Source organism: Manis pentadactyla, chromosome Y (assembly GCF_030020395.1).
Source record: "Manis pentadactyla isolate mManPen7 chromosome Y, mManPen7.hap1, whole genome shotgun sequence".
NCBI classification, from domain to species: Eukaryota; Metazoa; Chordata; class Mammalia; order Pholidota; family Manidae; genus Manis; species Manis pentadactyla.
This window is the reverse complement of record NC_080039.1, coordinates 16,035,767-16,060,160: the sequence shown is the minus strand read 5'-3', so window position 1 is coordinate 16,060,160 and position 24,394 is coordinate 16,035,767.

The following is a 24,394-nucleotide window of genomic DNA, read 5'->3' as shown; positions in this document are numbered from 1 at the left end:
ACGGGTTTATCAGCACCATGCATCGTAGCCCAGGTAAGTGTCCATAAGTAGATTAATGTGTAAACATGTTGTGTTACATTTCGACAGTTGCATAATAATCAGTCATAAGAAGGAAAAAAAGTCCTAACATTTGCAACAAGTCGGAAGGATCTGGATTGCATTATACTCATGAAATAAGAGGTGAAGAAAGAGAAGTGTCAAATGATTTGACCCATCTGTAGAGATGTAGAACCAAGAAAAACTGAAGAAGCATAACATCAGCATATTCACAGAACTGAATATTGGACTAGGAGTTTACATAGGGGAAGGGTATGCTCTGGATAGGAGGGAATGGAGGCGGAGGACGGAGTAAACAAAGTGTGCTATATGATTTCCAAGAATAGCGTGGGTGGGCATTACGGGAATTGCTGTAGAAAACAGGGAACACAGGTAGTGATTCTACAGTATCCTACTGTGCTCACGGTGTGTGACTGTAATTGCGAATCCTGGGGTTCTTTGTGATGGGCGTGTTCTAGCACACTTAATTTTATTAATGTAACTGTACATTAATGAGATATTATTAAATGAACAAATGCAATAAAATAAATACAGAGTAACAGAATACAGCAGCACAGTTTAAACAAGACATGTGCTCACCTATGTTTATAACCACAGCATTAATAGTAGCAAAGTTCAGTAACCACCAGAAGATGAGGAGAGGGATATTATTCAGCCATATGAGGAAAACAAATCCTACGAATTACAACAACATGGATGTAGATAGCAGAGAATTATGATCAGGGAAATAAGAGATGGAGTGTCAGAAACATGGTTAATGATTTCACTCACTAGCAGAGTAATAACAAATAGAGAAAAAGTGAAATAACCAAACTGAACAAGCCACGCAGAAGAGAAGAATTTACTAGTGGTTACCAAAGGAAAGAGACTGGGCCGGTTGTGCTATAGTGGAGGGATAAGTAGGACAGGGTGTTAAAAACGGTGCAATTGAATGAGAGTACATAGTGTTGGGTTGGGTTACGTGGAGGACTGTACGTCACAGAGAAGACTAGTGATTCTACGTTATTTTACTGCACTGGAGGATAGTGAATGCAATGGGATATCTGGGGATATATTGGTGATGGAAGTTCTAGTAAACAGTGTTACTCATGTAATTGTGAAATTATGAGAAATAAGAAATACTCATAGATGGGTTCAGAGATTTCAGTTGAAGATAGATGAGAGATGATAGAGATAGATAATGACTATGATAGATGTGAGATAGCAAGAAGATAGATTGTCAGATGATAGATACGTAGAGGAAAGCAAAGTTGTACAGATAAGTAGATAGAAGGCAGTAGCCAAATTTTAAAAAAGGTATGTGCACCCCCTACTTTATCGCAGCACAATTCACAGTAGCCGATCCATCTCCATCAGAAGATGAATGGATAAAGAAGAAGTGGTATATATAAACAATTAATTGCATTTCACCCATAAGAAGAAAAAAAATCCTCCCCTTTGCGACAACATGGATAAAAAATGGGGTTTTATTTTCAAAGAGTTAAGACAGGAGGACAAGTATCAAATGATATGACCAATCTGTGCAATTAGAGAAGCAGGAAAGAACTGAAGGAGCAAAATTGTGGCAGACAAACAGAGCCCAAGAATGAACTACCAGTTACCAAACGGAAAACGACTAATGTGGACATGGGAGAATGGAGGGATAACAGTGGGGAGAGAAAGGATGCATTATGATTAGCACATATAATGTTTTTGTGGGTGCACGGTGAGTGCTGAACCAAACAGTGAACACAGGCAGTGAATCGACAGTACATTGCTCTGTTGATGGAAGTGACTGCAGTGGGGCATTGGGAAGAATTTCGAGACAGTTGGAGTCTAGAAAATCTCATGTTATACTTTTACGTATAGATTAATAATAAGTAAATAAAGAATAAATTAATTAAAGAATCCAATAAAACCAATGAATCTGCCCAGCTAATAAAGATATATATATATCCCTATGTTAATCAGAGTACTATTCAAAGAAACCGAGCTTAATGGACATCAATAGATTAATGGGTATAGAAGATGTGGTACATATACAGAAAGGAATATTACTCAGCCATCACAAGAAAACAAATCCTAGCATGTGCTGCAACATGGATGGCGCTAGAGCATATTATGCTCAGTGAAATAAGTGAGGAAGAGAAAATAAGTATCAAATGATTTAACACATGCGTGGAGACGAAGCGCCAAGATAAAACAGAAGGAGCAAATCATCAGCAGATTCACAGAATACAAGTTTGGAGGAACAGTTACCAAGGGGAAGATAGTGTCGTAGTTAGATATGAAAGCAAGGAGAAGGTAGGCATAACGATTAGCATTATTAATGTGGATTGGGGGAAATGGTATATACAGTATCTTACTATGCTCATGGACAGTGACTTCAGGGAAGTAACTGGGTTGATCTTGGTTATAGTGTGGGTGTTGTAAAATTAATGTTTCTCATGTAATTTTAGATTAATAATTAATGAATCAATAAAGGCATATATGAATAAACATAAAACAACAAATCTATAAATATATAAGCAGAATGCAGCAGCCCATTTTAAAAACGAGAATTGCACCCCTATGTTTCTCACTGAAGTGTTGACAAAAGCCAAGCTTAACGTCCATCAGTATATGAGATGTAGAATATTATTCAGCCATATGAAGAAAACAAATCTTACCATTTACAGCAACATGCATGGAACTTGTGGGTATTGTTCTGAGTGAAATAAGCCACGAAGAGAAAGTCAAGTGGCAATTGAAGTCACTCAACTGTGGAGAATTTTAAAAAATGAAAAATAGTGAAGGAACAAGACAGTAGCATCTTCCATGAACTGAAGAGAGGACTAACGGTAACCAAAGGGAAAGTGACACAGGGGAATGGCTTGGAAGGGAGGAAAGAGAGGTAAAATGGGGCATTACGTGTAGCACACATGTGTTGGCAGGGTTTGGGCACTTGGAAGGTGGTAGAACAGCAAAGAAGAGCCGTGTTTCTACAGTGCAATACGGGGCTCATGGACAGTGACCCTTATGCTGTATATGGTGTGGATTTCATAACGTGGGTCGTCTAATAGAAATAATGTTGCTTAGGTAACTGGCATTGATGCCAAAATAAAAAGAAACACGCAGTATCATGGAACTCATTTCCATTTCCTCAGATGCTGTCAAGGTGCTCAGCAGAAACCTTACCATAAGTACACCCCGTGTAGGATAGCAGGCACTGAAGTGGGAAACAAATTTTCTGAGCAAACAGAATCTGTCTACATGAAAGAAGCCCACAGTGACATCATGGAATCTCCAGGCAACAGTGCTGTTCCTGCAAACGTCACTAGCAGATGGTGGGCAGAGCTCAGCCTTGCACAGCTGCACCATCATAGCAAACATAACTATTTCTGGCCTACCTGTACAGGTAAAATGACGTCACTCATCATGGGAGTATAAGAACAAAGAAAAAACTGAAGGAGAAAAACAGCAGTGTCACAGAAGACAAGAACAGATTCACAGTTACCAAAGGGAAAGAGACAGAGATGGATGGTTGGGAATGGAGGGGAAAGGAGGTGGGGAAGAAAGTGTGCATTTCCGTTAGCATGTATAAGGTGGGAATGGGTGCACGTGGTGTGCTGACCAGCAGAGAAGACAATTAGCGATTCTACGGTACATTGCTCTGGTGATGGAATTGACTGCAGGGGTGGATTGCGTGGAACGTAGTAAAGGGCGTCTAGTAAATACGTTACACATGTAAATGTAGATTAATGGTAAATCAACAAATCAATAATAAACTCATCAAAAATCCATTTCAGGAGCCGACTTTAAAAAGGCATATACATCCACGGGTTTATCAGCACCATGCATCGTAGCCCAGGTAAGTGTCCATAAGTAGATTAATGTGTAAACATGTTGTGTTACATTTCGACAGTTGCATAATAATCAGTCATAAGAAGAAAAAAAAGTCCTAACATTTGCAACAAGTCGGAAGGATCTGGATTGCATTATACTCATGAAATAAGAGGTGAAGAAAGAGAAGTGTCAAATGATTTGACCCATCTGTAGAGATGTAGAACCAAGAAAAACTGAAGAAGCATAACATCAGCATATTCACAGAACTGAATATTGGACTAGGAGTTTACATAGGGGAAGGGTATGCTCTGGATAGGAGGGAATGGAGGCGGAGGACGGAGTAAACAAAGTGTGCTATATGATTTCCAAGAATAGCGTGGGTGGGCATTTCGGGAATTGCTGTAGAAAACAGGGAACACAGGTAGTGATTCTACAGTATCTTACTGTGCTCACGGTGTGTGACTGTAATTGCGAATCCTGGGGTTCTTTGTGATGGGCGTGTTCTAGCACACTTAATTTTATTAATGTAACTGTACATTAATGAGATATTATTAAATGAACAAATGCAATAAAATAAATACAGAGTAACAGAATACAGCAGCACAGTTTAAACAAGACATGTGCTCACCTATGTTTATAACCACAGCATTAATAGTAGCAAAGTTCAGTAACCACCAGAAGATGAGGAGAGGGATATTATTCAGCCATATGAGGAAAACAAATCCTACGAATTACAACAACATGGATGTAGATAGCAGAGAATTATGATCAGGGAAATAAGAGATGGAGTGTCAGAAACATGGTAAATGATTTCACTCACTAGCAGAGTAATAACAAATAGAAAAAAAGTGAAATAACCAAACTGAACAAGCCACGCTGAAGAGAAGAATTTACTAGTGGTTACCAAAGGAAAGAGACTGGGCCGGTTGTGCTATAGTGGAGGGATAAGTAGGACAGGGTGTTAAAAACGGTGCAATTGAATGAGAGTACATAGTGTTGGGTTGGGTTACGTGGAGGACTGTACGTCACAGAGAAGACTAGTGATTCTACGTTATTTTACTGGACTGGAGGATAGTGAATTCAATGGGATATCTGGGGATATATTGGTGATGGAAGTTCTAGTAAACAGTGTTACTCATGTAATTGTGAAATTATGAGAAATAAGAAATACTCATAGGTGGGTTCAGAGATTTCAGTTGAAGATAGATGAGAGATGATAGAGATAGATAATGACTATGATAGATGTGAGATAGCAAGAAGATAGATTGTCAGATGATAGATACGTAGAGGAAAGTAAAGTTGTACAGATAAGTAGATAGAAGGCAGTAGCCAAATTTTAAAAAAGGTATGTGAACCCCCTACTTTATCGCAGCACAATTCACAGTAGCCGATCCATCTCCATCAGAAGATGAATGGATAAAGAAGAAGTGGTATATATAAACAATTAATTGCATTTCACCCATAAGAAGAAAAAAAATCCTCCCCTTTGCGACAACATGGATAAAAAATGGGGTTTTATTTTCAAAGAGTTAAGACAGGAGGACAAGTATCAAATGATATGACCAATCTGTGCAATTAGAGAAGCAGGAAAGAACTGAAGGAGCAAAATTGTGGCAGACAAACAGAGCCCAAGAATGAACTACCAGTTACCAAACGGAAAACGACTAATGTGGACATGGGAGAATGGAGGGATAACAGTGGGGAGAGAAAGGATGCATTATGATTAGCACATATAATGTTTTTGTGGGTGCACGGTGAGTGCTGAACCAAACAGTGAACACAGGCAGTGAATCGACAGTACATTGCTCTGTTGATGGAAGTGACTGCAGTGGGGCATTGGGAAGAATTTCGAGACAGTTGGAGTCTAGAAAATCTCATGTTATACTTTTACGTATAGATTAATAATAAGTAAATAAAGAATAAATTAATTAAAGAATCCAATAAAACCAATGAATCTGCCCAGCTAATAAAGATATATATATCCCTATGTTAATCAGAGTACTATTCAAAGAAACCGAGCTTAATGGACATCAATAGATTAATGGGTATAGAAGATGTGGTACATATACAGAAAGGAATATTACTCAGCCATCACAAGAAAACAAATCCTAGCATGTGCTGCAACATGGATGGCGCTAGAGCATATTATGCTCAGTGAAATAAGTGAGGAAGAGAAAATAAGTATCAAATGATTTAACACATGCGTGGAGACGAAGCGCCAAGATAAAACAGAAGGAGCAAATCATCAGCAGATTCACAGAATACAAGTTTGGAGGAACAGTTACCAAGGGGAAGATAGTGTCGTAGTTTGATATGAAAGCAAGGAGAAGGTAGGCATAACGATTAGCATTATTAATGTGGATTGGGGGAAATGGTATATACAGTATCTTACTATGCTCATGGACAGTGACTTCAGGGAAGTAACTGGGTTGATCTTGGTTATAGTGTGGGTCTTGTAAAATTAATGTTTCTCATGTAATTTTAGATTAATAATTAATGAATCAATAAAGGCATATATGAATAAACATAAAACAACAAATCTATAAATATATAAGCAGAATGCAGCAGCCCATTTTAAAAACGAGAATTGCACCCCTATGTTTCTCACTGAAGTGTTGACAAAAGCCAAGCTTAACGTCCATCAGTATATGAGATGTAGAATATTATTCAGCCATATGAAGAAAACAAATCTTACCATTTACAGCAACATGCATGGAACTTGTGGGTATTGTTCTGAGTGAAATAAGCCACGAAGAGAAAGTCAAGTGGCAATTGAAGTCACTCAACTGTGGAGAATTAAATAAAATGAAAAATAGTGAAGGAACAAGACAGTAGCATCTTCCATGAACTGAAGAGAGGACTAACGGTTACCAAAGGGAAAGTGACACAGGGGAATGGCTTGGAAGGGAGGAAAGAGAGGTAAAATGGGGCATTACGTGTAGCACACATGTGTTGGCAGGGTTTGGGCACTTGGAAGGTGGTAGAACAGCAAAGAAGAGCCGTGTTTCTACAGTGCAATACGGGGCTCATGGACAGTGACCCTTATGCTGTATATGGTGTGGATTTCATAACGTGGGTCGTCTAATAGAAATAATGTTGCTTAGGTAACTGGCATTGATGCCAAAATAAAAAGAAACACGCAGTATCATGGAACTCATTTCCATTTCCTCAGATGCTGTCAAGGTGCTCAGCAGAAACCTTACCATAATTACACACCGTGTAGGATAGCAGGCACTGAAGTGGGAAACAAATTTTCTGAGCAAACAGAATCTGTCTACATGAAAGAAGCCCACAGTGACATCATGGAATCTCCAGGCAACAGTGCTGTTCCTGCAAACGCCACTAGCAGATGGTGGGCAGAGCTCAGCCTTGCACAGCTGCACCATCATAGCAAACATAACTATTTCTGGCCTACCTGTACAGGTAAAATGACGTCACTCATCATGGGAGTATAAGAACAAAGAAAAAACTGAAGGAGAAAAACAGCAGTGTCACAGAAGACAAGAACAGATTCACAGTTACCAAAGGGAAAGAGACAGAGATGGATGGTTGGGAATGGAGGGGAAAGGAGGTGGGGAAGAAAGTGTGCATTTCCGTTAGCATGTATAAGGTGGGAATGGGTGCACGTGGTGTGCTGACCAGCAGAGAAGACAATTAGCGATTCTACGGTACATTGCTCTGGTGATGGAATTGACTGCAGGGGTGGATTGGGTGGAACGTAGTAAAGGGCGTCTAGTAAATACGTTACACATGTAAATGTAGATTAATGGTAAATCAACAAATCAATAATAAACTCATCAAAAATCCATTTCAGGAGCCGACTTTAAAAAGGCATATACATCCACGGGTTTATCAGCACCATGCATCGTAGCCCAGGTAAGTGTCCATAAGTAGATTAATGTGTAAACATGTTGTGTTACATTTCGACAGTTGCATAATAATCAGTCATAAGAAGGAAAAAAATTCCTAACATTTGCAACAAGTCGGAAGGATCTGGATTGCATTATACTCATGAAATAAGAGGTGAAGAAAGAGAAGTGTCAAATGATTTGACCCATCTGTAGAGATGTAGAACCAAGAAAAACTGAAGAAGCATAACATCAGCATATTCACAGAACTGAATATTGGACTAGGAGTTTACATAGGGGAAGGGTATGCTCTGGATAGGAGGGAATGGAGGCGGAGGACGGAGTAAACAAAGTGTGCTATATGATTTCCAAGAATAGCGTGGGTGGGCATTACGGGAATTGCTGTAGAAAACAGGGAACACAGGTAGTGATTCTACAGTATCCTACTGTGCTCACGGTGTGTGACTGTAATTGCGAATCCTGGGGTTCTTTGTGATGGGCGTGTTCTAGCACACTTAATTTTATTAATGTAACTGTACATTAATGAGATATTATTAAATGAACAAATGCAATAAAATAAATACAGAGTAACAGAATACAGCAGCACAGTTTAAACAAGACATGTGCTCACCTATGTTTATAACCACAGCATTAATAGTAGCAAAGTTCAGTAACCACCAGAAGATGAGGAGAGGGATATTATTCAGCCATATGAGGAAAACAAATCCTACGAATTACAACAACATGGATGTAGATAGCAGAGAATTATGATCAGGGAAATAAGAGATGGAGTGTCAGAAACATGGTAAATGATTTCACTCACTAGCAGAGTAATAACAAATAGAGAAAAAGTGAAATAACCAAACTGAACAAGCCACGCTGAAGAGAAGAATTTACTAGTGGTTACCAAAGGAAAGAGACTGGGCCGGTTGTGCTATAGTGGAGGGATAAGTAGGACAGGGTGTTAAAAACGGTGCAATTGAATGAGAGTACATAGTGTTGGGTTGGGTTACGTGGAGGACTGTACGTCACAGAGAAGACTAGTGATTCTACGTTATTTTACTGCACTGGAGGATAGTGAATGCAATGGGATATCTGGGGATATATTGGTGATGGAAGTTCTAGTAAACAGTGTTACTCATGTAATTGTGAAATTATGAGAAATAAGAAATACTCATAGATGGGTTCAGAGATTTCAGTTGAAGATAGATGAGAGATGATAGAGATAGATAATGACTATGATAGATGTGAGATAGCAAGAAGATAGATTGTCAGATGATAGATACGTAGAGGAAAGCAAAGTTGTACAGATAAGTAGATAGAAGGCAGTAGCCAAATTTTAAAAAAGGTATGTGCACCCCCTAGTTTATCGCAGCACAATTCACAGTAGCCGATCCATCTCCATCAGAAGATGAATGGATAAAGAAGAAGTGGTATATATAAACAATTAATTGCATTTCACCCATAAGAAGAAAAAAAATCCTCCCCTTTGCGACAACATGGATAAAAAATGGGGTTTTATTTTCAAAGAGTTAAGACAGGAGGACAAGTATCAAATGATATGACCAATCTGTGCAATTAGAGAAGCAGGAAAGAACTGAAGGAGCAAAATTGTGGCAGACAAACAGAGCCCAAGAATGAACTACCAGTTACCAAACGGAAAACGACTAATGTGGACATGGGAGAATGGAGGGATAACAGTGGGGAGAGAAAGGATGCATTATGATTAGCACATATAATGTTTTTGTGGGTGCACGGTGAGTGCTGAACCAAACAGTGAACACAGGCAGTGAATCGACAGTACATTGCTCTGTTGATGGAAGTGACTGCAGTGGGGCATTGGGAAGAATTTCGAGACAGTTGGAGTCTAGAAAATCTCATGTTATACTTTTACGTATAGATTAATAATAAGTAAATAAAGAATAAATTAATTAAAGAATCCAACAAAACCAATGAATCTGCCCAGCTAATAAAGATATATATATCCCTATGTTAATCAGAGTACTATTCAAAGAAACCGAGCTTAATGGACATCAATAGATTAATGGGTATAGAAGATGTGGTACATATACAGAAAGGAATATTACTCAGCCATCACAAGAAAACAAATCCTAGCATGTGCTGCAACATGGATGGCGCTAGAGCATATTATGCTCAGTGAAATAAGTGAGGAAGAGAAAATAAGTATCAAATGATTTAACACATGCGTGGAGACGAAGCGCCAAGATAAAACAGAAGGAGCAAATCATCAGCAGATTCACAGAATACAAGTTTGGAGGAACAGTTACCAAGGGGAAGATAGTGTCGTAGTTAGATATGAAAGCAAGGAGAAGGTAGGCATAACGATTAGCATTATTAATGTGGATTGGGGGAAATGGTATATACAGTATCTTACTATGCTCATGGACAGTGACTTCAGGGAAGTAACTGGGTTGATCTTGGTTATAGTGTGGGTCTTGTAAAATTAATGTTTCTCATGTAATTTTAGATTAATAATTAATGAATTAATAAAGGCATATATGAATAAACATAAAACAACAAATCTATAAATATATAAGCAGAATGCAGCAGCCCATTTTAAAAACGAGAATTGCACCCCTATGTTTCTCACTGAAGTGTTGACAAAAGCCAAGCTTAACGTCCATCAGTATATGAGATGTAGAATATTATTCAGCCATATGAAGAAAACAAATCTTACCATTTACAGCAACATGCATGGAACTTGTGGGTATTGTTCTGAGTGAAATAAGCCACGAAGAGAAAGTCAAGTGGCAATTGAAGTCACTCAACTGTGGAGAATTTAAAAAAATGAAAAATAGTGAAGGAACAAGACAGTAGCATCTTCCATGAACTGAAGAGAGGACTAACGGTAACCAAAGGGAAAGTGACACAGGGGAATGGCTTGGAAGGGAGGAAAGAGAGGTAAAATAGGGGCATTACGTGTAACACACATGTGTTGGCAGGGTTTGGGCACTTGGAAGGTGGTAGAACAGCAAAGAAGAGCCGTGTTTCTACAGTGCAATATGGGGCTCATGGACAGTGACCCTTATGCTGTATATGGTTTGGATTTCATAACGTGGGTCGTCTAATTAAAATAATGTTGCTTAGGTAACTGGCATTGATGCCAAAATAAAAAGAAACACGCAGTATCATTGAACTCATTTCCATTTCCTCAGATGCTGTCAAGGTGCTCAGCAGAAACCTTACCATAATTACACACCGTGTAGGATAGCAGGCACTGAAGTGGGAAACAAATTTTCTGAGCAAACAGAATCTGTCTACATGAAAGAAGCCCACAGTGACATCATGGAATCTCCAGGCAACAGTGCTGTTCCTGCAAACGCCACTAGCAGATGGTGGGCAGAGCTCAGCCTTGCACAGCTGCACCATCATAGCAAACATAACTATTTCTGGCCTACCTGTACAGGTAAAATGACGTCACTCATCATGGGAGTATAAGAACAAAGAAAAAACTGAAGGAGAAAAACAGCAGTGTCACAGAAGACAAGAACAGATTCACAGTTACCAAAGGGAAAGAGACAGAGATGGATGGTTGGGAATGGAGGGGAAAGGAGGTGGGGAAGAAAGTGTGCATTTCCGTTAGCATGTATAAGGTGGGAATGGGTGCACGTGGTGTGCTGACCAGCAGAGAAGACAATTAGCGATTCTACGGTACATTGCTCTGGTGATGGAATTGACTGCAGGGGTGGATTGGGTGGAACGTAGTAAAGGGCGTCTAGTAAATACGTTACACATGTAAATGTAGATTAATGGTAAATCAACAAATCAATAATAAACTCATCAAAAATCCATTTCAGGAGCCGACTTTAAAAAGGCATATACATCCACGGGTTTATCAGCACCATGCATCGTAGCCCAGGTAAGTGTCCATAAGTAGATTAATGTGTAAACATGTTGTGTTACATTTCGACAGTTGCATAATAATCAGTCATAAGAAGGAAAAAAAGTCCTAACATTTGCAACAAGTCGGAAGGATCTGGATTGCATTATACTCATGAAATAAGAGGTGAAGAAAGAGAAGTGTCAAATGATTTGACCCATCTGTAGAGATGTAGAACCAAGAAAAACTGAAGAAGCATAACATCAGCATATTCACAGAACTGAATATTGGACTAGGAGTTTACATAGGGGAAGGGTATGCTCTGGATAGGAGGGAATGGAGGCGGAGGACGGAGTAAACAAAGTGTGCTATATGATTTCCAAGAATAGCGTGGGTGGGCATTACGGGAATTGCTGTAGAAAACAGGGAACACAGGTAGTGATTCTACAGTATCCTACTGTGCTCACGGTGTGTGACTGTAATTGCGAATCCTGGGGTTCTTTGTGATGGGCGTGTTCTAGCACACTTAATTTTATTAATGTAACTGTACATTAATGAGATATTATTAAATGAACAAATGCAATAAAATAAATACAGAGTAACAGAATACAGCAGCACAGTTTAAACAAGACATGTGCTCACCTATGTTTATAACCACAGCATTAATAGTAGCAAAGTTCAGTAACCACCAGAAGATGAGGAGAGGGATATTATTCAGCCATATGAGGAAAACAAATCCTACGAATTACAACAACATGGATGTAGATAGCAGAGAATTATGATCAGGGAAATAAGAGATGGAGTGTCAGAAACATGGTAAATGATTTCACTCACTAGCAGAGTAATAACAAATAGAGAAAAAGTGAAATAACCAAACTGAACAAGCCACGCTGAAGAGAAGAATTTACTAGTGGTTACCAAAGGAAAGAGACTGGGCCGGTTGTGCTATAGTGGAGGGATAAGTAGGACAGGGTGTTAAAAACGGTGCAATTGAATGAGAGTACATAGTGTTGGGTTGGGTTACGTGGAGGACTGTACGTCACAGAGAAGACTAGTGATTCTACGTTATTTTACTGCACTGGAGGATAGTGAATGCAATGGGATATCTGGGGATATATTGGTGATTTAAGTTCTAGTAAACAGTGTTACTCATGTAATTGTGAAATTATGAGAAATAAGAAATACTCATAGATGGGTTCAGAGATTTCAGTTGAAGATAGATGAGAGATGATAGAGATAGATAATGACTATGATAGATGTGAGATAGCAAGAAGATAGATTGTCAGATGATATATACGTAGAGGAAAGCAAAGTTGTACAGATAAGTAGATAGAAGGCAGTAGCCAAATTTTAAAAAAGGTATGTGCACCCCCTACTTTATCGCAGCACAATTCACAGTAGCCGATCCATCTCCATCAGAAGATGAATGGATAAAGAAGAAGTGGTATATATAAACAATTAATTGCATTTCACCCATAAGAAGAAAAAAAATCCTCCCCTTTGCGACAACATGGATAAAAAATGGGGTTTTATTTTCAAAGAGTTAAGACAGGAGGACAAGTATCAAATGATATGACCAATCTGTGCAATTAGAGAAGCAGGAAAGAACTGAAGGAGCAAAATTGTGGCAGACAAACAGTGCCCAAGAATGAACTACCAGTTACCAAACGGAAAACGACTAATGTGGACATGGGAGAATGGAGGGATAACAGTGGGGAGAGAAAGGATGCATTATGATTAGCACATATAATGTTTTTGTGGGTGCACGGTGAGTGCTGAACCAAACAGTGAACACAGGCAGTGAATCGACAGTACATTGCTCTGTTGATGGAAGTGACTGCAGTGGGGCATTGGGAAGAATTTCGAGACAGTTGGAGTCTAGAAAATCTCATGTTATACTTTTACGTATAGATTAATAATAAGTAAATAAAGAATAAATTAATTAAAGAATCCAATAAAACCAATGAATCTGCCCAGCTAATAAAGATATATATATCCCTATGTTAATCAGAGTACTATTCAAAGAAACCGAGCTTAATGGACATCAATAGATTAATGGGTATTGAAGATGTGGTACATATACAGAAAGGAATATTACTCAGCCATCACAAGAAAACAAATCCTAGCATGTGCTGCAACATGGATGGCGCTAGAGCATATTATGCTCAGTGAAATAAGTGAGGAAGAGAAAATAAGTATCAAATGATTTAACACATGCGTGGAGACGAAGCGCCAAGATAAAACAGAAGGAGCAAATCATCAGCAGATTCACAGAATACAAGTTTGGAGGAACAGTTACCAAGGGGAAGATAGTGTCGTAGTTAGATATGAAAGCAAGGAGAAGGTAGGCATAACGATTAGCATTATTAATGTGGATTGGGGGAAATGGTATATACAGTATCTTACTATGCTCATGGACAGTGACTTCAGGGAAGTAACTGGGTTGATCTTGGTTATAGTGTGGGTCTTGTAAAATTAATGTTTCTCATGTAATTTTAGATTAATAATTAATGAATCAATAAAGGCATATATGAATAAACATAAAACAACAAATCTATAAATATATAAGCAGAATGCAGCAGCCCATTTTAAAAACGAGAATTGCACCCCTATGTTTCTCACTGAAGTGTTGACAAAAGCCAAGCTTAACGTCCATCAGTATATGAGATGTAGAATATTATTCAGCCATATGAAGAAAACAAATCTTACCATTTACAGCAACATGCATGGAACTTGTGGGTATTGTTCTGAGTGAAATAAGCCACGAAGAGAAAGTCAAGTGGCAATTGAAGTCACTCAACTGTGGAGAATTTAAAAAAATGAAAAATAGTGAAGGAACAAGACAGTAGCATCTTCCATGAACTGAAGAGAGGACTAACGGTTACCAAAAGGAAAGTGACACAGGGGAATGGCTTGGAAGGGAGGAAAGAGAGGTAAAATAGGGGCATTACGTGTAACACACATGTGTTGGCAGGGTTTGGGCACTTGGAAGGTGGTAGAACAGCAAAGAAGAGCCGTGTTTCTACAGTGCAATATGGGGCTCATGGACAGTGACCCTTATGCTGTATATGGTTTGGATTTCATAACGTGGGTCGTCTAATAGAAATAATGTTGCTTAGGTAACTGGCATTGATGCCAAAATAAAAAGAAACACGCAGTATCATTGAACTCATTTCCATTTCCTCAGATGCTGTCAAGGTGCTCAGCAGAAACCTTACCATAATTACACACCGTGTAGGATAGCAGGCACTGAAGTGGGAAACAAATTTTCTGAGCAAACAGAATCTGTCTACATGAAAGAAGCCCACAGTGACATCATGGAATCTCCAGGCAACAGTGCTGTTCCTGCAAACGCCACTAGCAGATGGTGGGCAGAGCTCAGCCTTGCACAGCTGCACCATCATAGCAAACATAACTATTTCTGGCCTACCTGTACAGGTAAAATGACGTCACTCATCATGGGAGTATAAGAACAAAGAAAAAACTGAAGGAGAAAAACAGCAGTGTCACAGAAGACAAGAACAGATTCACAGTTACCAAAGGGAAAGAGACAGAGATGGTTGGTTGGGAATGGAGGGGAAAGGAGGTGGGGAAGAAAGTGTGCATTTCCGTTAGCATGTATAAGGTGGGAATGGGTGCACGTGGTGTGCTGACCAGCAGAGAAGACAATTAGCGATTCTACGGTACATTGCTCTGGTGATGGAATTGACTGCAGGGGTGGATTGCGTGGAACGTAGTAAAGGGCGTCTAGTAAATACGTTACACATGTAAATGTAGATTAATGGTAAATCAACAAATCAATAATAAACTCATCAAAAATCCATTTCAGGAGCCGACTTTAAAAAGGCATATACATCCACGGGTTTATCAGCACCATGCATCGTAGCCCAGGTAAGTGTCCATAAGTAGATTAATGTGTAAACATGTTGTGTTACATTTCGACAGTTGCATAATAATCAGTCATAAGAAGGAAAAAAAGTCCTAACATTTGCAACAAGTCGGAAGGATCTGGATTGCATTATACTCATGAAATAAGAGGTGAAGAAAGAGAAGTGTCAAATGATTTGACCCATCTGTAGAGATGTAGAACCAAGAAAAACTGAAGAAGCATAACATCAGCATATTCACAGAACTGAATATTGGACTAGGAGTTTACATAGGGGAAGGGTATGCTCTGGATAGGAGGGAATGGAGGCGGAGGACGGAGTAAACAAAGTGTGCTATATGATTTCCAAGAATAGCGTGGGTGGGCATTACGGGAATTGCTGTAGAAAACAGGGAACACAGGTAGTGATTCTACAGTATCCTACTGTGCTCACGGTGTGTGACTGTAATTGCGAATCCTGGGGTTCTTTGTGATGGGCGTGTTCTAGCACACTTAATTTTATTAATGTAACTGTACATTAATGAGATATTATTAAATGAACAAATGCAATAAAATAAATACAGAGTAACAGAATACAGCAGCACAGTTTAAACAAGACATGTGCTCACCTATGTTTATAACCACAGCATTAATAGTAGCAAAGTTCAGTAACCACCAGAAGATGAGGAGAGGGATATTATTCAGCCATATGAGGAAAACAAATCCTACGAATTACAACAACATGGATGTAGATAGCAGAGAATTATGATCAGTTAAATAAGAGATGGAGTGTCAGAAACATGGTAAATGATTTCACTCACTAGCAGAGTAATAACAAATAGAGAAAAAGTGAAATAACCAAACTGAACAAGCCACGCTGAAGAGAAGAATTTACTAGTGGTTACCAAAGGAAAGAGACTGGGCCGGTTGTGCTATAGTGGAGGGATAAGTAGGACAGGGTGTTAAAAACGGTGCAATTGAATGAGAGTACATAGTGTTGGGTTGGGTTACGTGGAGGACTGTACGTCACAGAGAAGACTAGTGATTCTACGTTATTTTACTGCACTGGAGGATAGTGAATGCAATGGGATATCTGGGGATATATTGGTGATGGAAGTTCTAGTAAACAGTGTTACTCATGTAATTGTGAAATTATGAGAAATAAGAAATACTCATAGATGGGTTCAGAGATTTCAGTTGAAGATAGATGAGAGATGATAGAGATAGATAATGACTATGATAGATGTGAGATAGCAAGAAGATAGATTGTCAGATGATAGATACGTAGAGGAAAGCAAAGTTGTACAGATAAGTAGATAGAAGGCAGTAGCCAAATTTTAAAAAAGGTATGTGCACCCCCTACTTTATCGCAGCACAATTCACAGTAGCCGATCCATCTCCATCAGAAGATGAATGGATAAAGAAGAAGTGGTATATATAAACAATTAATTGCATTTCACCCATAAGAAGAAAAAAAATCCTCCCCTTTGCGACAACATGGATAAAAAATGGGGTTTTATTTTCAAAGAGTTAAGACAGGAGGACAAGTATCAAATGATATGACCAATCTGTGCAATTAGAGAAGCAGGAAAGAACTGAAGGAGCAAAATTGTGGCAGACAAACAGTGCCCAAGAATGAACTACCAGTTACCAAACGGAAAACGACTAATGTGGACATGGGAGAATGGAGGGATAACAGTGGGGAGAGAAAGGATGCATTATGATTAGCACATATAATGTTTTTGTGGGTGCACGGTGAGTGCTGAACCAAACAGTGAACACAGGCAGTGAATCGACAGTACATTGCTCTGTTGATGGAAGTGACTGCAGTGGGGCATTGGGAAGAATTTCGAGACAGTTGGAGTCTAGAAAATCTCATGTTATACTTTTACGTATAGATTAATAATAAGTAAATAAAGAATAAATTAATTAAAGAATCCAATAAAACCAATGAATCTGCCCAGCTAATAAAGATATATATATCCCTATGTTAATCAGAGTACTATTCAAAGAAACCGAGCTTAATGGACATCAATAGATTAATGGGTATTGAAGATGTGGTACATATACAGAAAGGAATATTACTCAGCCATCACAAGAAAACAAATCCTAGCATGTGCTGCAACATGGATGGCGCTAGAGCATATTATGCTCAGTGAAATAAGTGAGGAAGAGAAAATAAGTATCAAATGATTTAACACATGCGTGGAGACGAAGCGCCAAGATAAAACAGAAGGAGCAAATCATCAGCAGATTCACAGAATACAAGTTTGGAGGAACAGTTACCAAGGGGAAGATAGTGTCGTAGTTAGATATGAAAGCAAGGAGAAGGTAGGCATAACGATTAGCATTATTAATGTGGATTGGGGGAAATGGTATATACAGTATCTTACTATGCTCATGGACAGTGACTTCAGGGAAGTAACTGGGTTGATCTTGGTTATAGTGTGGGTCTTGTAAAATTAATGTTTCTCATGTAATTTTAGATTAATAATTAATGAATCAATAAAGTCATATATGAATAAACATAAAACAACAAATCTATAAATATATAAGCAGAATGCAGCAGCCCATTTTAAAAACGAGAATTGCACCCCTATGTTTCTCACTGAAGTGTTGACAAAAGCCAAGCTTAACGTCCATCAGTATATGAGATGTAGAATATTATTCAGCCATATGAAGAAAACAAATCTTACCATTTACAGCAACATGCATGGAACTTGTGGGTATTGTTCTGAGTGAAATAAGCCACGAAGAGAAAGTCAAGTGGCAATTGAAGTCACTCAACTGTGGAGAATTTAAAAAAATGAAAAATAGTGAAGGAACAAGACAGTAGCATCTTCCATGAACTGAAGAGAGGACTAACGGTTACCAAAAGGAAAGTGACACAGGGGAATGGCTTGGAAGGGAGGAAAGAGAGGTAAAATAGGGGCATTACGTGTAACACACATGTGTTGGCAGGGTTTGGGCACTTGGAAGGTGGTAGAACAGCAAAGAAGAGCCGTGTTTCTACAGTGCAATATGGGGCTCATGGACAGTGACCCTTATGCTGTATATGGTTTGGATTTCATAACGTGGGTCGTCTAATTAAAATAATGTTGCTTAGGTAACTGGCATTGATGCCAAAATAAAAAGAAACACGCAGTATCATTGAACTCATTTCCATTTCCTCAGATGCTGTCAAGGTGCTCAGCAGAAACCTTACCATAATTACACACCGTGTAGGATAGCAGGCACTGAAGTGGGAAACAAATTTTCTGAGCAAACAGAATCTGTCTACATGAAAGAAGCCCACAGTGACATCATGGAATCTCCAGGCAACAGTGCTGTTCCTGCAAACGCCACTAGCAGATGGTGGGCAGAGCTCAGCCTTGCACAGCTGCACCATCATAGCAAACATAACTATTTCTGGCCTACCTGTACAGGTAAAATGACGTCACTCATCATGGGAGTATAAGAACAAAGAAAAAACTGAAGGAGAAAAACAGCAGTGTCACAGAAGACAAGAACAGATTCACAGTTACCAAAGGGAAAGAGACAGAGATGGTTGGTTGGGAATGGAGGGGAAAGGAGGTGGGGAAGAAAGTGTGCATTTCCGTTAGCATGTATAAGGTGGGAATGGGTGCACGTGGTGTGCTGACCAGCAGAGAAGACAATTAGCGATTCTACGGTACATTGCTCTGGTGATGGAATTGACTGCAGGGGTGGATTGGGTGGAACGTAGTAAAGGGCGTCTAGTAAATACGTTACACATGTAAATGTAGATTAATGGTAAATCAACAAATCAATAATAAACTCATCAAAAATCCATTTCAGGAGCCGACTTTAAAAAGGCATATACATCCACGGGTTTATCAGCACCATGCATCGTAGCCCAGGTAAGTGTCCATAAGTAGATTAATGTGTAAACATGTTGTGTTACATTTCGACAGTTGCATAATAATCAGTCATAAGAAGAAAAAAAAGTCCTAACATTTGCAACAAGTCGGAAGGATCTGGATTGCATTATACTCATGAAATAAGAGGTGAAGAAAGAGAAGTGTCAAATGATTTGACCCATCTGTAGAGATGTAGAACCAAGAAAAACTGAAGAAGCATAACATCAGCATATTCACAGAACTGAATATTGGACTAGGAGTTTACATAGGGGAAGGGTATGCTCTGGATAGGAGGGAATGGAGGCGGAGGACGGAGTAAACAAAGTGTGCTATATGATTTCCAAGAATAGCGTGGGTGGGCATTACGGGAATTGCTGTAGAAAACAGGGAACACAGGTAGTGATTCTACAGTATCCTACTGTGCTCACGGTGTGTGACTGTAATTGCGAATCCTGGGGTTCTTTGTGATGGGCGTGTTCTAGCACACTTAATTTTATTAATGTAACTGTACATTAATGAGATATTATTAAATGAACAAATGAAATAAAATAAATACAGAGTAACAGAATACAGCAGAACAGTTTAAACAAGACATGTGCTCACCTATGTTTATAACCACAGCATTAATAGTAGCAAAGTTCAGTAACCACCAGAAGATGAGGAGAGGGATATTATTCAGCCATATGAGGAAAACAAATCCTACGAATTACAACAACATGGATGTAGATAGCAGAGAATTATGATCAGGGAAATAAGAGTTGGAGTGTCAGAAACATGGTAAATGATTTCACTCACTAGCAGAGTAATAACAAATAGAAAAAAAGTGAAATAACCAAACTGAACAAGCCACGCTGAAGAGAAGAATTTACTAGTGGTTACCAAAGGAAAGAGACTGGGCCGGTTGTGCTATAGTGGAGGGATAAGTAGGACAGGGTGTTAAAAACGGTGCAATTGAATGAGAGTACATAGTGTTGGGTTGGGTTACGTGGAGGACTGTACGTTACAGAGAAGACTAGTGTATCTACGTTATTTTACTGCACTGGAGGATAGTGAATGCAATGGGATATCTGGGGATATATTGGTGATGGAAGTTCTAGTAAACAGTGTTACTCATGTAATTGTGAAATTATGAGAAATAAGAAATACTCATAGATGGGTTCAGAGATTTCAGTTGAAGATAGATGAGAGATGATAGAGATAGATAATGACTATGATAGATGTGAGATAGCAAGAAGATAGATTGTCAGATGATAGATACATAGAGGAAAACAAAGTTGTACAGATAAGTAGATAGAATGCAGTAGCCAAATTTTAAAAAAGGTATGTGCACCCCCTAGTTTTCGCAGCACAATTCACAGTAGCCGATCCATCTCCATCAGAAGATGAATGGATAAAGAAGAAGTGGTATATATAAACAATTAATTGCATTTCACACATAAGAAGAAAACAAATCCTCCCATTTGCGACAACATGGATAAAAAATGGGGTTTTATTTTCAAAGAGTTAAGACAGGAGGACAAGTATCAAATGATATGACCAATCTGTGCAATTAGAGAAGCAGGAAAGAACTGAAGGAGCAAAATTGTGGCAGACAAACAGAGCCCAAGAATGAACTACCAGTTACCAAACGGAAAACGACTAATGTGGACATGGGAGAATGGAGGGATAACAGTGGGGAGAGAAAGGATGCATTATGATTAGCACATATAATGTTTTTGTGGGTGCATGGTGAGTGCTGAACCAAACAGTGAACACAGGCAGTGAATCGACAGTACATTGCTCTGTTGATGGAAGTGACTGCAGTGGGGCATTGGGAAGAATTTCGAGACAGTTGGAGTCTAGAAAATCTCATGTTATACTTTTACGTATAGATTAATCATAAGTAAATAAAGAATAAATTAATTAAAGAATCCAATAAAACCAATGAATCTGCCCAGCTAATAAAGATATATATATCCCTATGTTAATCAGAGTACTATTCAAAGAAACCGAGCTTAATGGACATCAATAGATTAATGGGTATAGAAGATGTGGTACATATACAGAAAGGAATATTACTCAGCCATCACAAGAAAACAAATCCTAGCATGTGCTGCAACATGGATGGCGCTAGAGCATATTATGCTCAGTGAAATAAGTGAGGAAGAGAAAATAAGTATCAAATGATTTAACACATGCGTGGAGACGAAGCGCCAAGATAAAACAAAAGGAGCAAATCATCAGCAGATTCACAGAATACAAGTTTGGAGGAACAGTTACCAAGGGGAAGATAGTGTCGTAGTTAGATATGAAAGCAAGGAGAAGGTAGGCATAACGATTAGCATTATTAATGTGGATTGGGGGAAATGGTATATACAGTATCTTACTATGCTCATGGACAGTGACTTCAGGGAAGTAACTGGGTTGATCTTGGTTATAGTGTGGGTCTTGTAAAATTAATGTTTCTCATGTAATTTTAGATTAATAATTAATGAATCAATAAAGGCATATATGAATAAACATAAAACAACAAATCTATAAATATATAAGCAGAATGCAGCAGCCCATTTTAAAAACGAGAATTGCACCCCTATGTTTCTCACTGAAGTGTTGACAAAAGCCAAGCTTAACGTCCATCAGTATATGAGATGTAGAATATTATTCAGCCATATGAAGAAAACAAATCTTACCATTTACAGCAACATGCATAGAACTTGTGGGTATTGTTCTGAGTGAAATAAGCCACGAAGAGAAAGTCAAGTGGCAATTGAAGTCACTCAACTGTGGAGAATTAAAAAAAATGAAAAATAGTGAAGGAACAAGACAGTAGCATCTTCCATGAACTGAAGAGAGGACTAACGGTTACCAAAGGGAAAGTGACACAGGGGAATGGCTTGGAAGGGAGGAAGGAGAGGTAAAATGGGGCATTACGTGTAGCACACATGTGTTGGCAGGGTGTGGGCACATGGAAGGTGGTAGAACAGCAAAGAAGAGCCGTGTTTCTACAGTGCAATACGGGGCTCATGGACAGTGACCCTTATGCTGTATATGGTGTGGATTTCATAACGTGGGTCGTCTAATTAAAATAATGTTGCTTAGGTAACTGGCATTGATGCCAAAATAAAAAGAAACACGCAGTATCATGGAACTCATTTCCATTTCCTCAGATGCTGTCAAGGTGCTCAGCAGAAACCTTACCATAATTACACACCGTGTAGGATAGCAGGCACTGAAGTGGGAAACAAATTTTCTGAGCAAACAGAATCTGTCTACATGAAAGAAGCCCACAGTGACATCATGGAATCTCCAGGCAACAGTGCTGTTCCTGCAAACGCCACTAGCAGATGGTGGGCAGAGCTCAGCCTTGCACAGCTGCACCATCATAGCAAACATAACTATTTCTGGCCTACCTGTACAGGTAAAATGACGTCACTCATCATGGGAGTATAAGAACAAAGAAAAAACTGAAGGAGAAAAACAGCAGTGTCACAGAAGACAAGAACAGATTCACAGTTACCAAAGGGAAAGAGACAGAGATGGTTGGTTGGGAATGGAGGGGAAAGGAGGTGGGGAAGAAAGTGTGCATTTCCGTTAGCATGTATAAGGTGGGAATGGGTGCACGTGGTGTGCTGACCAGCAGAGAAGACAATTAGCGATTCTACGGTACATTGCTCTGGTGATGGAATTGACTGCAGGGGTGGATTGGGTGGAACGTAGTAAAGGGCGTCTAGTAAATACGTTACACATGTAAATGTAGATTAATGGTAAATCAACAAATCAATAATAAACTCATCAAAAATCCATTTCAGGAGCCGACTTTAAAAAGGCATATACATCCACGGGTTTATCAGCACCATGCATCGTAGCCCAGGTAAGTGTCCATAAGTAGATTAATGTGTAAACATGTTGTGTTACATTTCGACAGTTGCATAATAATCAGTCATAAGAAGAAAAAAAAGTCCTAACATTTGCAACAAGTCGGAAGGATCTGGATTGCATTATACTCATGAAATAAGAGGTGAAGAAAGAGAAGTGTCAAATGATTTGACCCATCTGTAGAGATGTAGAACCAAGAAAAACTGAAGAAGCATAACATCAGCAATATTCACAGAACTGAATATTGGACTAGGAGTTTACATAGGGGAAGGGTATGCTCTGGATAGGAGGGAATGAGGCGGAGGACGAGTAAACAAAGTGTGCTATATGATTTCCAAGAATAGCGTGGGTGGGCATTACGGGAATTGCTGTAGAAAACAGGGACACAGGTAGTGATTCTACAGTATCCTACTGTGCTCACGGTGTGTGACTGTAATTGCGAATCCTGGGGTTCTTTGTGATGGGCGTGTTCTAGCACACTTAATTTTATTAATGTAACTGTACATTAATGAGATATTATTAAATGAACAAATGAAATAAAATAAATACAGAGTAACAGAATACAGCAGAACAGTTTTAAACAAGACATGTGCTCACCTATGTTTATAACCACAGCATTAATAGTAGCAAAGTTCAGTAACCACCAGAAGATGAGGAGAGGGATATTATCAGCCATATGAGGAAAACAAATCCTACGAATTACAACACCATGGATGTAGATAGCAGAGAATTATGATCAGGGAAATAGAGTTGGAGTGTCAGAAACATGGTAAATGATTTCACTCACTAGCAGAGTAATAACAAATAGAAAAAAAGTGAAATAACCAAACTGAACAAGCCACGCTGAAGAGAAGAATTTACTAGTGGTTACCAAGGAAAGAGACTGGCCGGTTGTGCTATAGTGGAGGGATAAGTAGGACAGGGTGTTAAAAACGGTGCAATTGAATGAGAGTACATAGTGTTGGGTTGGGTTACGTGGAGGACTGTACGTTACAGAGAAGACTAGGTATCTACGGTTATTTTACTGCACTGGAGGATAGTGAATGCAATGGGATATCTGGGGATATATTGGTGATGGAAGTTCTAGTAAACAGTGTTACTCATCGTAATTGTGAAATTATGAGAAATAAGAAATACTCATAGATGGGTTCAGAGATTTCAGTTGAAGATAGATGAGAGATGATAGAGATAGATAATGACTATGATAGATGTGAGATAGCAAGAAGATAGATTGTCAGATGATAGA